Source organism: Physeter macrocephalus, chromosome 6 (assembly GCF_002837175.3).
Source record: "Physeter macrocephalus isolate SW-GA chromosome 6, ASM283717v5, whole genome shotgun sequence".
In the NCBI taxonomy this organism is placed as follows: domain Eukaryota; kingdom Metazoa; phylum Chordata; class Mammalia; order Artiodactyla; family Physeteridae; genus Physeter; species Physeter macrocephalus.
The window spans coordinates 62,901,257-62,923,956 of record NC_041219.1 but is presented as its reverse complement, the minus strand read 5'-3'; the positions used below and the strand labels follow the sequence as shown (position 1 = coordinate 62,923,956).

Genomic DNA, 22,700 nt, shown 5'->3' with positions numbered 1-22,700 from the left:
TGTTAAAAATTTGTTTATTGTTATAACTGTGATTTACATCCAGAGAATTAACATTCTTCCCAAAAAGCTACCAAACAATACCTCCAAAACACACACACACACACACACACACACACACAAACCCAGAAAAATCACAATCTTCATGCAAAACACGGCTTACTTATGGCTTCTTTTTAAAAAATCTACTGAGATAATATATTGTTTTTAATTTCTACAAATAAATATCAAGCAAACTAAAATATCCAAGATAAAAGGAACATTAAGTTAATCAGGGCCAGAAAAGCACTACTGTGGTGATCAATTGTTCTGGCAATGTCAGAACATAAGACGGTGAGAAATTACAGGAATTTAACCTTTGACCTCACCATCCTATGTACTGTTTCCATAACAGAGCTTCAATGTTCTACCAGCAAACATTTCAACTTCTTAGCAAGCAAGCTCTAAGTTCACCTTCCTATATAAACTTAGTAAAATTCAAATGTTTTTTAATTAAAATGTTCAGAGATAAAGAGTAATGTGGTTCTTACCTCTGGTCCTGATGCATGTGACAAATCTCCTCAGTGGCATAGTGGCTGCCTAAGCAGCCACAAAGACTAGGGTAGCAGCCATTTTGAGACAGCTGCACTGTCTCAGTTGCACTAAAGTGTAATTAAGATGGCTCCAGTGTGCACTCAAGAACTCACACAGTGGAAACTCAGCTATGTATCAAACAAAGCCCCTCCCACTTTGTCAGCCTGCAGGAAACTGAACACTGACAACAGCTAATGCATATACTGCAACAAACAATGCAGCTACTCACAACACAGCAAACAGAGAAGGCAGCAAGCCAGTTTTGTAACATAATGCCTGTGAATCCCGACTTGCAATACAGAGTTTGGGCACATCCTGATCCCAGATAGCTTGAAGTCCATGCCACATATTAGCAGTTACAGAGATAGAGCCAAATCACACACAGCAAACATCAGGGAATTTGCTTGAAAGAAAGCCTCCATTTCAGTCCCCAAAAAAAAAAAAAAAAAAGTCAAACTATGCTCAAGGTCCTTTTTTTTTTTTTAATCTTTTATAGTACTTTTTACATGAAAAGAGTGCCAATTTTTATAATTTCTAGAAAGTTAAGTTGTTTAAATCCTGATAATCAATTTCCATTTATACAAGGCTAGTTAAAGGTTTTTCCCACAGACTCTAAGCCCCAAAGTGCTCAAATCTAGCCGAATGGTTAAAGCTTGCAATCAAATTATTGAATCTTGACAATAATTTTAAATAACTGCTGGGGAGGACTAGAGACATTAGAGCTACAGTGGCAACAAAGCTTATTTTGAGTAATCTGCCATAAAGATAAAAACAATTTCTTCTCTTCTGTAGTCCAGATGGTCACAAAGACATCTCCAGGTGAGTAGTTGGTCCCAGGGCAAATTAAATTTCATGCCATAGCTCAGACCTCCCAACATTCTGACATGGGTGAAAAGCAAATAAAATAAAGAATGTAGACACCCCCGGGGGAAAAAACAAATAGGAAGAACAAAAGGGTAAAATTCAGTCTGAAAGTGGGTGTATTAAGAAAACAAATTTGTTTTAACAGTAACCAACCATCAAGAGAAGAACAAAAGCACAGAAAGAACCTGTTTGCTTGATAGCGCACATCAGCTAGGAAATCCATCTTTTCCTTTTGTCTTACTTGGTTTACCATCCTAAAATTTAGCTGCCTTGTGCTATTTTGTCTCTATCCACCACTAGATGTAGGTATTTATTAAAACACGTTAAGGGTGTAAGGGGGTGGTAGGGGTATAGCAAAAAGGAGATTGGCCCCATAAATTGATGATTGTTCAAGCTGAGTGACGGGCACACGGAGCGCATTATTTCATTCTATTTCTGTATATATTTGAAATTTTTCCATAATAAAAGTTAAAAAAAATACTCAGCTTTTAAAAAGTCCTTATTTATTCTCCCTGAGGTAAACCAGATAACGTAAACTGCTTTAAGTACTGTATGAGGGAAAAAAAAGTTTATAGTTGATCTAAGCCACACTAATTCTTCAAAAATATAATGGATTCTCTGAGGGTGGCTCAAATCTATTTGTTAAAAGCAAGAGGTAAACTGGGGAAGATTCGAACAGGATAGACATTACTGGAGCACTAGAATGTGGCTAAGGTTAACGGAGAGACAAACAACCAAAACATTTAGAGCTGCCTGATGAAGAGCAGCTGATATTCAAGAAGCAGACTCTTTCGGAAGCCTGTTCCACAAAGGTTTAACTTATGTAATATACCTTCAAACGTGCGGTGTTCCCCACACCCCCCTCAGCCTCCCCCGTCTCGCCAGACACCTTCCAATGTAAATATTAAATACTTTTTTCTCAGGCTAAGCTTTCCCAGGTAAGCTAAGATGCTGGCCATTGGCTTAAAGATCTACCTTTTCACCCAATTTAGACTTCAAAATAAGAGACATAATCTAAGTTCCCTCCTTATACCAATCCTCCTTCAGCCACTACAATCATTTTACTACTAATTTACTATATCCTCTCTATTATCCCAAGGCACGTAAGTCAAATCAATATAATGACTGCCTATTTCATGCAAGGGGCTTTAGAAGACAAAGGAGTAGGGAAGTCCACTAATATAAATCAAGCCTTCATATAAGTTTTTATATACATTGTTTAAACTAATTCTCACATTAACCCTACAAGATAGGTTTTATCTCCAATTTGTGATTGAGGAAACATGCTCGGAAATTAAATAACTTCAGGAAAGTGCTAATAGCTAAAATACATCCTAGACTACACTCAGCCCAAGCCTACTGGAGCTTTGTCCGCCCCTTCCCACACTGGTTCTGTTTCTGTGCATCACGGAAACAACTTAGGAAAGAATAACGGTTAGGCTGTTATTCAGGTACGTGGTGTCACTGCCAATGTTTCATTCACTCTTTATCCCAAAGAGACTATCCCGGTTCACCCAATAAACCCTATTCATGATTCAACCTAAATTATCTTATCACTGACAATCCCTTCCTTGCTCTCCTTTCCCCTTACTATGCCCAACCCCCAAACCAGGTGTAATTGCTCTCTCAAGGTCTTTTATATATACCATCATTATTCTTAGCATATTTAATTATTTATATCTTTATATATGAGTTCTTAAAGGACAGAAACAACTTAATTCACTTTCCACTCACTTTCATAGTGTGAAATAGTATTTATTTCCTCAATAGATAGTGAGTTGAAAGTAATTCCCTGTGTTTTCATTTCTACCACAAAAATCTCCAAAAATTCTACATCCTTAGGAACCTTCATTTTTAGGATCTCAACTCTTACTTTCTAGGAAGAAGAAGAATTCAGCTAAGTTTTTAGTCTTGACCTAAACAGCTCTGTACTTCAAAACCCAAGGTGGAAAAAAATACCTTTTGCAGGGCACTTTTCAGTTTTTAAAGTGTTTTTAGAGGCACTAACATAGGAGCTAATATGTGTTAGAATAAAGTCTGAAAAAAGTCTATAAAAATTATAGAAATAAATATATTATTTACTTTTAAAAGTTTTTAACATTACTAAGAAAGAGTACAGCTTGATTATATAATGTCATAGATTACAAGAAATTTGTTTTTGGAAGGGTTAGTCAATAAACCCAATCATTGCTTATTTGTGAAAGCAAACACATTTGGAAGGCATTTCTAATGTAAGGTAAACATCTCCATGATTACTCAATGTTTTACTTCTTCCTAAATAAAACTAGCCCTTTTCATAATTTTTTCATTTCACTCGTACAATGACCATGTAAAATAATAGTGCTATAATCTCAAATTTTTCATGACCAGAGAATGTAATCATTTGCCAGGGGTCACACAAGTAGTAATGAAAAAGAACTATAGGAGAATTAAGTTTAGTCAACTACTACACTTTTTATATATCATATATCACACTATTAGAAAACTCTGGGGCTTTCCTGGTGGCGCAGTGGTTAAGAATCTGCCTGCCAATGCAGGGGACATGGGTTCGAGCCCTGGTCCAGGAAGATCCCACATGCCGCAGAGCAACTAAGGCCATGCACCACAACTACTGAGCCTGTGCTCTAGAGCCTGCGAGCCACAACTACTGAAGTCCACGTGCCCTAGAGCCCATGCTCCGCAAGGAAACCACCACAGTGAGAAGCCTGCGCACAACAAAGAGTAGCCCCCACTTGGCACAACTTGAGAAAGCCTGCGCTCAGCAATGAAGACCCAACGCAGCCAAAAATAAATAAATAAATTTATTTATTTATTTATTTTTAAAAAGAGAAAAACAAACTTTGCACATGCAGAATATTGAAAATTCCATGGAACCTAAATAAATGGTTTCATTGTATTAAGTAGAAAGTAAATACACTTTTCATTAATCTAGTTAATACACTTTAATTACACAAGTTACTAGCAACATTATATATATATTAAAAGAGAAAAGGAACATTAGAAGGTTACTAAGATGATAAACCGAAAACACCTAACTTAACTCCCTCAAATCCCACTAAAACTACAGTGGAGTTATTTTTTGAAGGCATAAATCCTCAAGAACAAAGAGAAAAGTAAAAGGGACAATAGCTACATGATTTTGGGAGCTGGAAAATAAGCAGAACCACTGGTAACTATGTCAGCAGTTCCCAAAACACTATATTCTAAGCTGCATTGGGGATAAATTAAGAACCAATTTGATTTACATGGCAGAAACTTCAAAAGACATAGAAACTAGAAGAACTAAGCACTTTGGAAATTGGGGTGAAGGGAGCAAATAGTAGGATGGTATGATTAAAAAAGAGAGTACTAGTGAAAGCTGTTTGTGAAGCAGTAAGATACCCTAGATGTCCCTCATCACATTCCACTGAATGCCTGCTCTCCCCAATCCTAGCAGAGGTCTGAAAATAATATCCACAGTTAAAAATGAGAGTAGCATACCAAAAAAAGGAACTGAGTGCTCAATGAAGATAACCCAATCCTCTTCTTCCATTAATCTCCCAGAATGCTGGCAATCCGATCCTTACTCTCTATGTATGAAAATATAAGACTACTCTCTGAGGGTAGTTAACAAGCACAAGACACAAGGCCTTAAGGTCTTGGGAGCTCTCCAAAAACAGCCCACCCAGATCGGCCTCTATAATGAAGTCCAAAACTGACAAATTTAGATATGCTAATCAACTTTTTACTCTTCCACAACATATTATATACAGTCAGGCAAGGAAGAGAAAGGCAACTAAGAAAAGTCTAAGATGGAAGACAGAGATAAAAAAAAAAAAACAATAAAACACAAAGCAACAGACTACACAGGGGGAAAACTTCAAAAATAATTAATATCTATATATATCAAAAGATGCTGCATTCATTTGTTAAGAATAGAATCCTATAGGCAAGGATTACAAAACAGAAATTAAGAATATGATAGAAAAAAAATGAAAAACTCAATAAAAGGACCTGATGATAAGAAATCTACCTGAGCAAAAAGACAAAGCTGTAAACAAGAGAGAGAAGAAAATTTGAGTATCCATCCAAACATTCACATTGGAATGATAGAATGGCAGAAAATATCACCAATGAAATCATTTAAGAAAAATTCCAGGACTGAAAGGCAACAGCTGCTAAATTGAAAGGGCCTGATGATTTCCAGCAAACAATAATAAATAGATCCATATCAAGGAATTAAAGTGAAATTTCAGAACACCTGGGAACTAATAACAGATTCTACATGCTTCCATTGAGGGAAAAAATAAAAAATAAGAACGGCTTCAGGTTTCTCAGTAGTAACAGAAGCAAAAATATAATGGAGCAGTGCCTTTAAAATTCTAAAGAAAAATGATTTCCAACCTAGCCTTGTATACCTAGCCAAACTATCAATCAAGCATTAAAAATATAAAATGACAATTTTCAGACACACATAAGTCTCAAAGAACATATCTCCTATATATTCTTTCTCAAAAAGCTACTAGAGAATGTGGTCCACTCCCCCTAATGACAGAATAAGTCAATAAAAAGACATAGCACATGGAAAACAAAGGTCCTACACAGAAGAGGGGTGAGAGAAATCCCCACAATGGTGAAAAAAATTCTAAGGATGAAAGCGGTATACCAGATATAGAAAGCAAGTAGGCTAGCCTGGAAAAATGAAAATCAAGAAACAAAAATGAGTCACGATCCTTGCTGCCACTGTACCTGAGGGGGAAAAAAAGTGTCTTCTAAATAAACATTAAAAAATCCTTAGTAAAGGATTGTACCAAATCATCTCAACTATTACTATTACATGGATGAAATTCATGGATACAGGCATCCTGGTATAAAATTACCTTCATGGATGGACCTCTGTCATAACTGTATCAGGAGAATGAGTCATGATTTCCATAATTCTGTTAGTTCAGGGCAGACAACTTTGTGTAAGTACATTACTTAACTCTAGATCAGGAGAATAAGAATTACTTTGGACTAAATGAAATGATTTAATTGTGGTTAACATTTTATTTTTAATGGTCATATAAGAAAAATACTTTCTTCTTAATCTACCTTTAACCCTCAATTTAACATATATATTTTGTATAAATAGTAATTTAAATAGTATCTTGATCCAATACCCTCAGAATTCTGGGGGGGTAGAATATCCTATGAAAGACCTTAATACAGGTTTTAAGTTAATAAACTATGAGAATATTTTAAGAACAATTCTATAGAAAAATACTGAATATATTGATTGCCTTGTTTAAAAACTACTTAGAAGAATGATTAAATCTTGTATAAAGTATCATAACTGAGTCTCTCTACTTTTTATGAACCCACCTACATAGTTTCAATGAGAATCTGTTTTCCTTCCTTTCAGAATAAAATGGATAAATCAAATTTGTAACCATGACCACAGAAAAATGCAACGTTTAAAAACAAATCTCTTTTAATTAGCTATGACAGGGAACAAGGACTGCATCTCAAATGTAGAAATGATGCCCTTCTAGGTCTTCACAGGAAATCAATATAGTATCTCTTTCATAACTTATGGATTCCCAGCTTTAAGAGGAATAAGGAATATCACTTCCTGACAGACAAGGAACACTGACAAATGTGGGACTCTTAGAGAACCATGATACCCTACAGTTTTAAGTAATGCAGGCAAAATCTCATTGAGATACATTAAATGGCTCTTGGTTCCTAATCTTGTAATCAAGCAAATAAATAAGTAAATTATTATGCTTTATAAAACTAGACAGAACTTAACTCTTAACTCATATCAAATGGACATAGTTTTGTTAAGCAGACAAAGGGATGCCTTTCTATACTTATCAATACGTCATTAGTTCAATAAACTAGTCAAAGAAAACATCGAAATAAAGAATCAGAAAATTATTAAACAAAACTTATATGATCAAATCTGTACCTTAAGGGGCAGAAACTTGGCCACAGGAAGGGTTATGGAAGAAAACTGACACTTTGTTTTGCCTCAGTTTTAAGTGAGCATGCCCAGCAAGTTCCATAGCTGAAGGGTAAATAAGGGGTGAGGGATCACCCTGCACCCTAAAATTACAAAAAGAAAACAGGATAATTCTATGTGGATCTAGCTCCCAAAATAAATGACTTCATCTCTAATTTTGGCAATAATGACAGTCTGAAGAATTATGACAAACCTTGAAGATAAATAATTAATGTGAGAAAATGGCTGCTTTTTCACCATGATGAGGCTCAGAGATTTAGTAATCTTTGAGGGGTTTTTATTCTTTAAATACTCTGGTGGTGTTTTTTTGGTTTTGTTTTTGTTTTAATTTAATGAATAAGTCCTAAAGCTGGACTCTCTCACAAACCTTTGCAAATAAACTACGTTTCTAAATGCATATTTTTCCTACTAGTAAGGGGCATGATCAAACATACTTTTCTAAGTTGCTTTTTAAATGTATATAACTTCTAGCTTCAGTAAGGAAGAATACTGTCATTTTCCATATATCTCCTCGTACTGCACGGCTCCCTAAAGCTTCACGTAGCTGCCTCTTAGTAAATATTCATGTCTTACTAATAGATTCATCAATTGGTTGAAGCCAGAGATGAAAAGTGTGTCAGGAACAAATGCTAACATTTTATATAATTAATCTCATTTAATCTCTCAAAATAAGCCTACCAGGTAGGTGGGTATCACCATTTTATATGTAAGAAATACTGCTGGGAAACACAAATTGGCCAGGTTCCAATACAAAATTACTATATTTTCCACTTCATGGTATTACTAACTGGTTTTAGGAAAATTCTTTGTGTTTTCTTTTGTTCTTTCTTTTTCTTCTGTCAATTTGCTTGCATATTTTTAATCTGCCAACTATTATATCGCTTAAAATATGTTTGATGAAGAGAATTACACAACACAAAATAATTATATCATTCCATCTTTTCATCAAACCATTATTAATTTCATACATATGTCCTTCAGAATTATATTTTAGAAACTTCTTATTAATAGGTAAGCAATGATGTTTTTTAAATTTTTTCTATTTCTTAATGAATGGGATTGAAGAATTTTTTCCAAAAGTTATTTTACTATTTATAATTTTCCAGATGCAAAGTGCCTGTCAAATCTTTTGACAATTTACCCAGTGGATACTTGGCTAAGTAAACTTCATGGTTAATTATTTAAAAACAACAACAACTAAAAGTTCTGACCTGTAGATTATCATGCATTAAATGAAAGGAACTAGAACATCTTACTTTTTTTTTTTGCACCCACCTAAAACAAAGGGGTTCTATTCTTTTAATAAGCAAATATTTACTGAATATTAAGGTAGGTATTGTGGAATGCAATTTTATACTTTTATTAGCAGTCTTATTATACATAATTAGAAAGGGTTTGTCTTTAAAATGCGACATTTGCCAGATACATCAGTAAGATAAAATTCCTAACAGCAGGAAGCTTATAAAGTACTACACAAATAACTATAAACATAAAAGTTGAAAGGAATAAATGCCTTTAAAAGAGATACAAAGTAAAAAGAGAAATTAGAGAACTTCCAGCTGAGGATAACAATATCCTTTATTAGGTACATTATGTAGGCACCATGGCATCAACGATTTTTTATTTACAAAAATCAAGGATTTATATCAGAATGTGTTCTCCTAAACATAATACTTTCTTCGCACCTCTGAGATTTTGAATACCCTCTTTATTCCCTTTACTAAGAATATCCTTCTAATTCTTCTTTTAAAATACAACTCTTCTGGGACTTCCCTGGCGGTCCAGTGGTAAGACTCTACGCTCCCAATGCCGGGGGTCCAGGTTCGATCCCTGGTCAGGGAACTAGATCCCGCATGCCGCAACTAAAGATCCCATGTGCCGCAACTAAAGATCCCATGTGCCACAACTGAGACCTGCTGCAGCCAAATAAATATTTTTTTTTAAAATTGTTTTAAATACAACTCCTAAGGTTTCCTTGATCTCCCCCCAACAGAGTCCCACTTTCTGTGCCTTACACAGATACCTATTGTGTTACACTTATCATCTACAGAGAGCTGTTTTTAATTACTTACTTATTGCTTACTTATCAGATAAGTGTTACTTGTAAGCAAAGAATTTATGACCACAGTTATTTTTTACCTGTGTATATTACAAGGCCCTCAAAAATCACATTTTCCATCTTGAGAAATCATAAACTCAACTTTGAAACTAAAAGAAGCAGTTCAAACAACTGTCAGAGTTTACCTACAGTCCTTCATTCTTTTAAAGTAAGTTAACTGGCAAGATTCTAAGATAGAACACTGAATTCTTGCAAAACTAATCATGATTTAATGTTTTCAAAAGCAAGCAGAAAGAGGAAAAACTCTGCCTAATAAGGTAAATATTTATAGTAACTACAGGAATCATGACTGTAGTCTGTCAGGAATCATGACTACAAAGCTCTCAAAATTCCATTTCAAAGGAAGATATATAGAGTTACAACTGGATCTAATTCTTAAAACAGAAAACCAGTTTTTGATATCAAATTATGAATTAATTAGAGAGACCACTTCTCCAGCTGCCTTTAGTAGCAGAAAAGGCTAACTGTTCTCTAATACCCATTTCTCTCCTTCTTTTACAAAATTTTTTAATTTTAGCTGAACACATGGTTGTCCAGCCAGATACTACATTTCCCAGCCTACCTTTCCCAGCTAAGTATGTTCCAGTGATTAAACTCTCACCCATAACACATGAATCTAAATGATAGTACTACTTCCAGATGAAGCTCTCAAAACAATGAGTGTGCACTCCCATTGTTCTTTCTCCCTTGCCCCTGGCTGGTGAAAGCAGCCATGTTCAACCCAGAAACCATGTTCAACATATGGAAACCATACATTAAGCCAAAGCCACTTAAAAACCTGAAGAGTTTTCCTCTGTATTATTACACAAGAGAAATAAACATCATCCTTAATAGTAACAGAGTGTCTCAGAGCAGTTTAGCCTTTACTGTAATCCAATCAGCTCCTGACATTGACTACCTAAAAGGAAATAAAAGAAGTTCAAAAACAGTCTCTTTTCCATACTGTTCCCCATTTCTTCCTTTTCTTGAGACATTTAATCTAATAATGGTAACAGGGCAGGTACACTCCTAAGCTGGAAAGTCTTAGTTGAAAATGAGCTGAAGCAGTCAAGTCATTCATTATTGTTTCACCAATCTCTTTTTCTTTTGCTCCTGGTCCTCAAAACAGCAGAAACTCTTCCTACCTTCTAAGTTTACCTTTCCACAAAATGGAAGACATCATCTTGGACAATTACTGGCTCAAGGTGAGATCCTTTTACAGCCCTGTCAGTTCTGAGAACCACTATTCCAACATACAATTCAAGTTCCTTATTAGAATGTAAAAGTGCCATACACATAATTCCTGGGTACCTACCAAGACAATAGTTCCCAAAGTAGCACAGGGCTACACAAACAACGGAGAAAGGATTATACGGTTTAACATAATAACACTACTACCTCACATCATCATCATAAAAAGGGGTCTCTCTCCCAAACTAAAGGGAATATATCTAGTTATTCCTAGTTATCAGAACTATAACTGATAATCCTGTTATTTTGTATAACACAAAATTCTTAATAATATTCTAAACAATGAAAAATTACAGACATGAATAAGTGAATATTTCTGATGGTAAAGTTAATATTTCTGATGGTAAAGGTCATCTTCATTCCCCAGACATTCATGTTTACATAGGTCCAATTATAAAGACTCTCAGGAAGATAATATCAACTGTACCCTTAGGCCTGCCACATTTTTTGGAAGATGACCAAGGAGATGCCTGGGTTTTTCTCTTAAAGACTCAAAAACCCAAAGATCAAAATTCAAAACTGAAAACGTTCACATTGTATAAATAAACACTAGCGCCCTGGTTTTCTCACTTTGCAGCACTTAAAAAACTGGAAATGCTGCCCAGCAATCATAGTGTCTCCAATACAGGATGGATTCCACCATACAACTTGAAGCATATATAAACAGTTTAATTTTGTGGAATTCACTTCTCTGTTTTGAAAAAAGTAAAATAACAGAAAAAAAACACTGATTTCCTCTGCAGATTGCATGACAATCTAAGAACACTGAGAAGTAATTTTTAGTCTTGGACTCTCTAAAGAACATAACAAGATCAAATGGGCACAGATTTTAAAAAAAAGAAGCTCCAAAAAAAATTAAAATAAAATAAATAAATAAATAGAAAGAAGCTCCACTAGTGGATAGGTAGTTTCTAGATACTCTAGGAAACTAACAAGGACAACGCTCCCCAGAGCTACTTGATATTTTTGTAATCTACTGTTAAAATATCACCTTATTTTTATTTATAATGCCCTACAGCTGTTAGGAACTCAAAAGCAAGAACTTTACTCTCAAACTTCTTTCTACATGTGACTCCTTTGAAAAACTTGGTATGACAATGTATGAATTTTCCATATACCTCAAAACTTAAAAACAAAAAGTATAATAGAAATCTTTCTAAACCAAATCATACACCTCTTTGTCTTCTTGAACAAATTTAGCATAATTAAATATTCCTATAATTCAGAATCATAATAAGATCATCTACTACCATAATGAACGTGCTATAAATAATAATTTGTCTTTAAGAATAACAATTCCCAAATTAAATAACCTCAAAACTAAGTTTTTTAATTCTGTTCTAACACTTGAAATCTGACTGCTCTTCACTATCAAGATGCCAGCCATCTCTTCTTGCCCCTATCCATATGCATTTTTCTAGTAGCATTTCTCCTGTCCCTAATTATCTATTATAGTCTGAAAACACAAATACCACAATACATCAGAACTTGAAAAGTTCTCAGGTAAGGGCAAAGGTCATACACAAAAAAATAAAAATATGCAAACTTCTATAAGTGGATTTGCTTGAAAAATATCCAAAGACAAAATTTTTTCATTAGAAAGAAAGAAAATGCTGAAGAAAAGCCAATAATATCTTAACACAATTTCTACCTATTTCCTAGATTTATTTTTATAAAGCCAATAATATTTTACCATTTGATTTCTATCCTTAACTTCCTTGATTTCTTCTTTACATGCAACCACCAATTTTTCAAGTTTAACTATATTCAACAAAAATATTTTTACAATAATCTGACATTCTTTCCTGTACCTAATATAAAAATAATTTTTTAAAAGTAGGATTACAACTGAAATACACTATCAATCAAAATTATACTTTTCACGGCAATCAGCACAAAGAATAGATTTAATAGAGAATGAATGTATACTAATACTTAGGGAAACATCCTTATGAGAGGAATATTTAATGTTACCAAAGAGACTAAAAAGAAAATTTTTAATTTTTTTTATTTTTTCTTTTAATTTTTTTTAAATTTTTTTTTTTTTTTTTTTTTTTTTTTTTTGGCGGTACGCGGGCCTCTCACTGTCGTGGCCTCTCCCGTTGCGGAGCACAGGCCCCGGAAGCGCAGGCTCAGCAGCCATGGCTCACGGGCCCAGCCACTCCACGGCATGTGGGATCCTCCCGGACCGGGGCATGAACCGGCCTCCCCTGCATCGGCAGGCGGACTCTCAACCACTGCGCCACCAGGGAAGCCCAAAAGAAAATTTTTTACCTTAATTATATATTATTTATTAGGCTCCATACTGGCCAAAAAATGAATCAGATAACTTTTCAAAATTTCTCTGTTTAAAAAAAAAAAAAAAAAAAAAGGTTGGGCTTCCCTGGTGGCACAGTGGTTAAGAATCCACCTGCCAGAAGACCTAAATAGACATTTCTCCAAAGAAGATATACAGATTGCCAACAAACACATGAAAGAAGGCTCAACATCACTAATCATTAGAGACATGCAAATCAAAACTACATTGAGGTATCACCTCACACCAGTCAGAATGGCCATCATCAAAAAATCTACAAACAATAAACGCTGGAGAGGGTGTGGAGAAAAGGGGACCCTCTTGCACTGTTGGTGGGAATGTAAATTGATACAGCCACTATGGAGAACAGTATGGAGGTTCCTTAAAAAACTAAAAATAGAACTACCATACGACCCAGCAATCCCACTACTGGGCATATACCCTGAGAAAACCATAATTCAAAAAGAGTCAGGTACCACAATGTTCAGCAGCTCTATTTACAATTGTCAGGACATGAAATCAACCTAAGTGTCCATCGACAGATGCATGGATAAAGAAAATGTGGCACAGATATACAATGGAATATTACTCAGCCATAAAAATAAATGCAATTGAGTTATTTGTAGTGAGGTGGATGGACCTAGAGACTGCCATACAGAGTGAAGTAAGTCAGAAGGGTAAGCTGGGACGAAGTGAGAGAGTGGCATGGACTTATGTATACTACCAAATGTAAAATAGATAGCTAGTGGGAAGCAGCCACATAGCACACGGAGATCAGCTCAGTGCTTTGTGACCACCTAGAGGGGTGGGATAGGAAGGGTGAGAGGGAGATGCAAGAGGGAGGAGATATGGGGATATATGTATATGTGTAGCTGATTCACTTTGTTATAAAGCAGAAACCAACACACGATTGTAAAGCAATTATACTCCAATAAAGATGTTAAAAAAAAGAATCCACCTGCCAATGCAGGGGACACGGGCTCGAGCCCTGGTCCGGGAAGATCCCACATTCCATGGAGCAACTAAGCCCATGCACCACAACTACTGAGCCTGCACTCTAGAGCCAGCGAGCCACAACTACTGAGCCCGCACGCTACAGCTACTGAAGCCCGTGCGCCTAGAGCCCATGCTCCTCAACAAGAGAAGCCACCACAATGAGAAGCCTGCACACTACAATGAAGAGTAGCCCCTGCTCACCGCAACTCGAGAAAGCCCACACACAGCAACGAAGACCCAACACAGCCAAAAATAAATTAAATAAATAAATTTGAAAAAAAAAAAGGTCTACATTAAACACAGAAGAAAAATTCTGTTTTCAAATACTGTAGAACACTTTATCTCGGTAACCTATTTTTCTTATTTCTAACTTCATACTTGCACTATTTTCATGATGCTATATCCTAAAGCAGATTAAAGCTGGAAATGTTGTCCTATATTCCCTACCATATCATCCCTATTAACATTATACCGTTATAGGAAACCAGTAAAATAACACCTTAATAAAAAGTAACAGTATCACAATTTTTCTCAGAGTTCCTAAAAACAATACATTTTTGTGGGATCTACAGGAAATGCATCATATTCATGAATTTTAAAAAAAAACAACTAACAGTATAAAGATGTAAACTTAACCTAATTTAGGTTTTATGCAATTCTAAACAAAACTTCAAATAGTTGGCTTTTTTTAAACTTTGCCAAATGTATGTACAAAAGGAGGGAAAATTATCTTAGAAAATTGTGAAAAGGAATGATATCTACTGCCCCTTCATATATTTATATAGTCTATAGCACTACAGCAAATAAGACAATGCAGTACTGCTATACAAACAAGGCTCAGTTCCAGGGCTGTTAACCTGCTTTTAGATTTTACATTACATATTCCCGTGAGAAGCTGATAAAACTGTAACTCTTTCCCCAGAAAAAAAAAAAGCACATAAGTACACTCACACAAAATTGCGTATATCATGGAATCCACGGAAGTTTTTTAAGTATCTATAGAACCCCCAAAGGCCTATGGACCTCAAGTTAAATATCCCTAGTAAATGAAGCAGAATTGATAGCTCAAACTTAGTAAGTTATGATCAAAAGAAGAAATGTATCAGCAACATAAAATTCTAAGAAAATTAGGAAAAGATGGAAACTAGCAACCCATCTTTACAAAATGTCAAAATAAACTCCATATAGGCTAAAAGGTATTTTCTAAGGTAATTAAAACATCTAGAAAAAATAAACAGAACAGACGAAGATTTAGTTCATCTTACAGTTTTTTTTATGCAGAGAAGTCCTGGAAGAAATAACACATGAAAAAGCAGTGCATTTGACTTCATAAAAATGTAACAATTCTAAATATGTAAAACCATAGCAATTAAAAAAAAAAAATCTTAACTAAAAAAAAAACTTCAAAAAATATGAAAAGCAAAGGGCTAATATCCATAAATAACTTACACGTAAGGAAGACATTAACATTTACCACAGAAAAAGATACACAAAATAACCTCAAACAGCAAAGTCACAAAAAATGGAAAGTTGCATATATATTAAATATTTAAAAGTTCAATTTCACTAGTTATCAGAAAAAATGCTAACCACGAAATTGATGGTGGTATACGAAATGCTTTTCAATAAAACTAAATTTTTATCAGTTTTGTAAATTACTTTAAAAGCCCTTTGTAACAGTAATTTCAAAAAAATATTATGAGATGTAGATAATGACTCATGTACAAGGATGTTCGCTGCAGCTTTATTTATAATAGAGAAATGGGCAACAATATGTTCAATAAGTTAAGAAAGATTTAGTTAAGTCACAGTACATTCTTATTAAAGACACCAATATTTAATGTAGCCATTTAAAAATATATTTGAAGAACATGTGATAATTTGGGATATTTTCACAAAATAACTATTATGTAATCATTAAAAAAAATTTTCAAAAGAATAATGAAATGGATAAATATCCACAATATAATACTAAGTTAAAAGGGCAGGAATGAAATTATGATCCAAATGATAAACTAATTGATCAATCAATAAATGGAAACGTCACAAAAAAATCACAAAAAAATAGTGTTTATTTCTAATTAATTTTCAATACTTTCCAAATGTGCTATAATGAAAAAGATTTTAAATGACTCCCAGTAACTTGGTATTCATTCGGTAACCTACTCTTAATATTAACTGAAATTCCACAACATGCTTGTTATTGACAGAGTACCAATGAACAAACAGTAGATGTTCAGACAATTCATTAATCTTAGTTTTAAATTTATAGAACTATATTTGCCTTTCTAACAAATGTAACAGCAAAACTGTCCTGCCAATACATATTTACATAGTACATTATGTTCTTCAGTGTTTCAAGTGCCTCTTATGATCTTCCACATTAACCTAAGAGGCAATCATTTGTATATGCAAATGAAAACATAAGCTTAAATATATAAACCAAAATATTTCACTTTTTTGGAAGTGCAGAATGAACCATGCCCTATGATCAAAGTTCTTTTCTTAACCTAACACATACACACAGACATAGACATAGATACGGAAAACACAATGTATTTCCAACTCTAAAACACCTGAAATAATGTCTGGAGGGTGGAGGCGGTGTGCTGGATAATTACCCTGGAAGCATAAAAGGGAAAAGATTACACAACTGCCCTCTAAATATATTTCTCTGTAGAAGACTTCAGAGGTTCAAAAATTATATCAACAAATTTTCTGTTGAGAAAAAAAGAATTATTCCCATCACTGCATTCTATCTCCTTTGTGATGTCATTTTTTAAAACTCCACCAACCAAAAGTATTCCCTTCAATTGAGAAAAAAAGAATTATTCCCATCACTGCATTCTATCTCCTTTGTGATGTCATTTTTTAAAACTCCACCAACCAAAAGTACTCCCTTCAATTACATCTATTTAATACTTAACCGTTCTGGTAGGCAATAAAGTCCCTAAACCAACCAAGATTATAAAGCAACAGCCACTTCTTCATTTGACAAGTGACTGACTTAAACTGAGTTACATAACCAATCAAGAAAACAACTGTTGTATATACAAACCACAGATGAAATTTATGACAACCATTTACAAGTTTTCAGCCCAGTAAGAAATAATTTACACAATGGTAGAATTATATCAAATCGTATAAAACTTCTCCCAGAGGTTTATATAAGATTTAAATATAGTGACACTACCATTTTAAAGCAAAATAATCAGTAACATACTTATAACTACTTTAAGCAACTAAAACCAGGAACACACAATTTTTAAAAATCTAACACAATTGTATCTTACACACATGTATATATGGCAGTTTGTTTTTTTTAATCAACTGATTTATCAATGATTCACAATTTCCTCATAAAGGCCTCAGTGTAGTTGGGAGTTCTTTGTAGAATTCTTTATCAGAAAAATTTACCAAGTTTAAGTACTATATTTTATATAGCATTACAAACAAAATGCTAAGGAAATAATTTTAAAAGTCAAGGTACCAAAAATAATCTAACTGAAGCAGTAATGGACAAGTGATCAGAGACAGAAAAAATGTAAAACTCAAATGCAAGCAAGATCAGAGGCACACTGATTAAATTAAAACTTCACCGACTGAGGATCAAATTTTTTTTTAAAAAATAAATACCCAAGGAGATTGAGATTTCTTTTTAAACGACATTATATAGATTCTTCCAATGCCCCCTTCCCTTCATTTTTCCAAAACTCAAATTGTTTCTATTCTGAAAACATTCCATAACAGAACTGGTAAAGATAGGGTTAAAAATGTATTTGCAAATATGCAGTTCAAATAATTGCACTTCCCGTGAGAACACCACTAGGTGCTGATCTTCCGCTCCCTAAATATAAACTTGAATCCAGCAATACCCTTAAAGTGAAATAAAAATCGAGAACCACAAGGGGACAATCATTTTTACACAAAATTAAGTCCACAGCTTCTCAGATAATCGGAGAAATACAAGTCAGGAGTTTGAGGTCGGTACAGGAATACAACATAAGAGAAATGTTTTCCTTTTAAAATATAGGAATTCGAGCGTAACAAAACGAAACCCCTCAAGAATGAGGAAAATTAAATCTAGAACCCGAATGGCGTCCAACAAGAACATTAGATCTTGAAAATGAATATTGCGCTTGCGCAGCCACCGCCCCGCCAGCTGCACAACTGCAGCTAGAGCCCGACCCCGCAAGATCACGTGCTCCCATGCAGCGCCCGCCCGCAGCTCCGCAACCGCGCAGGCGCAAACACAGCTCCCGCAGCCGCCATAATGCGGTCTTGACTCTTAAGAAATACAATAATAATTTAACAAAATGTGGTTATAATAGCCCCTGGGACTCACATATACCTTTCGAGGTGGGAGATGAGGGAGGGGGAACCAAGTTCCTTCCTACAGAGCCGTCCCGCGCAGCCGTCCCCACCGCTGCAGCCTCAGTCTCGCGCGCTTCAGTCGCCGCGCCGCCGCCGCCGCTGCCGCCGCCGCCGCCGCCTCCGCAGATTCAAAAACAAACCCGCTTCTCCCTTGCACGCGCCGGGGCCGTTATGCAAATTATCGTAGGCGGGGCTCGGCGGTCGTAATATTGGTCACGCCCACCATGCTTTTAGCCAATGGGCTCACGGAGTGGCCGTTCCCCATGCAAATCTTCTGGTTTTTTATTTGAATGAGAAAAATTGGCCCCGCCTCCTGCCGTGGAAAAGAGAAGGAAGTCTGAGGTGGTGGCGCTGCGCCTTTCAGTTGCAGTGAGGTGTGTTTTTTGAGTGGAGCCTTGCCCAACCAGTGAGTAGCGCTTTGTGAGCGCCCTCTATGAGCCTCAGGAAGGAAGGAAGGGAGGAAGGGAGGGAGGAAGGAAGGAATGAAGGAAGGAAATAGGTAGGTGAAAGTTAAAGAGCTGAGGAAAAGATTTTCGAAAAAGGCTGGATGATGTTAGGTTGTTTATCGTTTATATTTAAAAGTCAGAAAATATACTTCAAACTGTGTAAGTCACGAGGGAGTGGCGCAAACACATCTTTTCTTTCAGTCCTGTGCCAGAGCAAGCACTTCCAGTCATACCCTTCCACCTGTTGTATCCCAGTTATTCAGTTTTATTTTGGGAGCCAACCCTTCATGAAGGCCACAGAGTGTAATGAAAAAGGTGCCTCTGTATTTGTTGGGATATCTGGGCTCACGTCCAAGTACTCCTGCTTACGTGCCTGTTCCTTGAAATAAGTGCGTTACTCAGTTTTCTCTTCTCTAAAATGGTGATAATGGCTGTAATTCAAATCAGTTGAGAGGGCTAAATGATAGGATAAATATAAGTGTGTTTTGCAAAGCAAAAGCAGCCTAGCAAATATATGGTGAGGTTTGGTTGTCGTTTGTTAACATCATTTCTCCCTTAAATTAATCTATTCGTTCAATATTTATTTAGCAATGCCAGTGTTCCAGACCTATATTAGGTGCCTGCCCTCAAGAAATCTCTACTACAGTGAAGGAGACAGAAAAGTAAACAGGAAATTTTTGTAAGTAATAAGAAATTAGTGCAGGGTGGTTAATACTTATTTCTATAATGTGGGGCTTTCAACTTAGTTGAAATACTGCGTGGCTTTTAGGAGGATCACCTAATCTAGACTTGGAGAATCAGTAATGCCTTCCAAGAAGAAGTAATCTCTAACATGAGAACTGATTTAATAGATTTCTTGCCTAAAAGCTGGACTTTATTGTGAAAACAATGAGGAATCACTTAAAAGGTTTTAAGTTGGGAAATAATACAATTAGATTTGCATTGCTTAATTGCTAAGCTTTGTAAAGTCCTCAGCACAGAACATAGTACATGGGTGCTCAATAAATTACAAATAGAGGCTCAGTTATAACAAATTACGTATTGTAATTTATTTAGTACGTAGTGCTCAATTATAAAATAGATGCTCAGTAAATTATAAATAATATCAATATTTAAAGTTCCATTCTATAATAAGAGAAATGGGATCGGAATAACAGTTCATTACGTTTCTCTTTGTCTTCTATAAGCAAATAGAAAGGAATCATTTTTATAATAGTTCACTCTCAATTGTCTTGGCTAATGGCAAAGGGAAAGTAATTGAACATGAACTCACCAATTGATCAATTTTCTTTCTTGCTCATATTCTAGACTTGCCTCCCTAAAACTCCAGTTAGACAGTTTTATTGTGTTTGAATCTCCTCAAATATCCTCAACCACATGTTTACAGTCTCTTTAGCTGTCTACCTGCTGGTTAATCTAACCAATCATTCATTGTTTCATTCAACAAATACAGCCTTTATTATTTATTCACACACTGTTCTAAACATTGGGAATGCCCAGAGGAAATGACACTGCCTCTGGTAGGGAAAGAGTCATATATACAGATACACATTATGAGATCATTACTATCATGGAGGTATATACTAAGTATAAAAGAAATGTAAAACAGAAGAACCTAATACTTCCTGATGGAATATAGGAAAATTTCACAGAACAGGTGATGCTTGATCTGACTTATAATATATTACTTAAAGTGGCTGTCAGAATAGGTACAAAAGAAGGAGAATTCAAATTAGGTAAAACAGAAATGCAAAGACACTGAAAAAAGAAAAAGGCATGGCTTCAATTTATAGGTGGGATTATATTCAGAATGTTTATCAATCCTTGTGGTACCAGGCACTGGTCCATTAGAATACAAGAAGGTTTGAAGACCCCCTACTTTGTCAAATGTTAATCCTGTAGTTGTAGGATTGTGGAGCGGTCCAAGGGTTCTTCAGCTGGGCACCAAGACAGACTGGCTGGTAGGAGGGGTATTCAGGGTAGGGCGGCTACTTACCAATCAGTACTGAAGGATTTCCATATTTTACCCACCATTGTGAGCTTATTTATATATACAGGCTGAATAGACTTCTAGAAAAAAAGTGCTGGAGTAAAGCAATATCACAGAAAAAAAAATCCAAAAACAAGAAGCAAAAAACCCTAAAATAATAAACATTTTTAGGGGCTTCCCTGGTGGCGCACTGGTTGAGAATCTGCCTGCCAATGCAGGGGACACGGGTTCGAGCCCTGGTCTGGGAAGAGCCCACATGCCGTGGAGCAACTGGGCTCGTGAGCCACAATTACTGAGCCTGCGCATCTGGAGCCTGTGCTCCGCAACAAGAGAGGCCACAACAGTGAGAGGCCCGCGCACTGCGATGAAGAGTGGCCCCTGCTTGCCACAACTAGAGAAAACCCTCGCACAGAAGCGAAGACCCAACACAGCCATAAATAAATAAATAAATAAAAGAGTAGTTTGAACAGTTTCAAAAAATAAATAAAAATAAACATTTTTAAATGAATTTCAGTTGTAGCAACTGAGCGGCAATTGAGCAAGGAAAACTGAACTTTTGAAAAGCAGTATAAACTTGAAAAAGCAACAACTGAAGAGGAAAACTGAAGTTTCTAAGTACTGTAATATGAGACAGTCTAATTTAGTGATTAAAAAAATGGGCTCTGCAGATTTACTACCTGAATTAAAAACTTTTCTCTACTTCTTACTTACTGCCTGTTCTAAACTTCTCTAACCAAATGGTTCCAGAAATATCAAATGGACATGAAAAAGATAGCCCTTATCTGGTAAGGTTTTTACAAAGATTAAATTCTGGTAAAACACTTCAGGGAATACTGGGTATATAGTAATACTTTGATAAGTGTTAGCTAATAGTAATCATAGTAGTAATAGTAGTAGTAGTACTAGTAGTATTTGTCAGAGTAGTAATGGTACAGGCATAGATCAGCTTGAGCAGTTTCTATCTGTACATCCTATACTACCATTAAGAAAGAATATGAATTAACCATAACCTGATCATTCTTATTATTATCCTCCATTTCTCAGAGAAGTTTACTGAGGTGTTAAGTAGGCAAACCTGGGAAAATTTAAGAAATAACTTCTTGGAATAGGAAGTGTGATAAATAGAACTCTAAGATGATCTCAACCCCTTTGCGTTCAAGCCCTATATAATCCTCTCCCCTTGACTGTGGACAGAACCCATGACTTACTTCTAACCAATAGAATATGGCAAAGGTGAATGAATTTTTCAGATGTCATTAAGGTCTCATAAAAATTGATTATGAATAACTAAAAGAGATTATCTTGGATGGGCCTGACTTAATCTGGAAAAAGCCCTTTAAAAAGGAACTGGGGGGCTTCCCTGGTGGCGCGGTGGTTGCGCGTCCGCCTGCCGATGCAGGGGAACCGGGTTCGCGCCCCGGTCCGGGAAGATCCCACATGCCGCAGAGCGGCTGGGCCTGTGAGCCATGGCCGCTGAGCCTGCGCGTCCGGAGCCTGTGCTCCACGACGGGAGAGGCCACAGCAGAGGGAGGCCCGCATACCACAAAAAAAAAAAAAAAAAAAAAAAAAGGAACTGGGCCTTCCCTGAGGAGAGAGGTTCTCTTTAATGGTTTGATGAAGTAAGCAGCCATGTTGAAGAAGCCCACATGGAAAGTTACTACAAGTGGCCTATAGAATCTTTGGATAGCCTCTAGAACCTGAGGGTGGGCATTAGCCAGCAGTGAGCAAAAAAGCCAAGACTCTCAATCATATAGCCAGCCATAAGGAAATGAATTCTACCAACAAACCAAATGAACTTGGAAGTAGATTCTTTACCAGTCAAGCTCTCA

General features: G+C 35.8%; 1 protein-coding gene across 1 annotated transcript in view; it reads right to left on the bottom strand.

Moving 5' to 3' along the window:
• Nucleotides 1–18,558, bottom strand: part of ATF7IP (activating transcription factor 7 interacting protein) — a 121,676-nt gene extending 103,118 nt beyond the window's left edge. The window contains exon 1 of the mRNA XM_024129064.3: nucleotides 18,413–18,558. The gene's annotated coding sequence lies outside the window, so the exon portion shown is untranslated. The remainder of the gene's footprint in view (nucleotides 1–18,412) is intronic.
• Nucleotides 18,559–22,700: the final 4,142 nt, after the last annotated feature.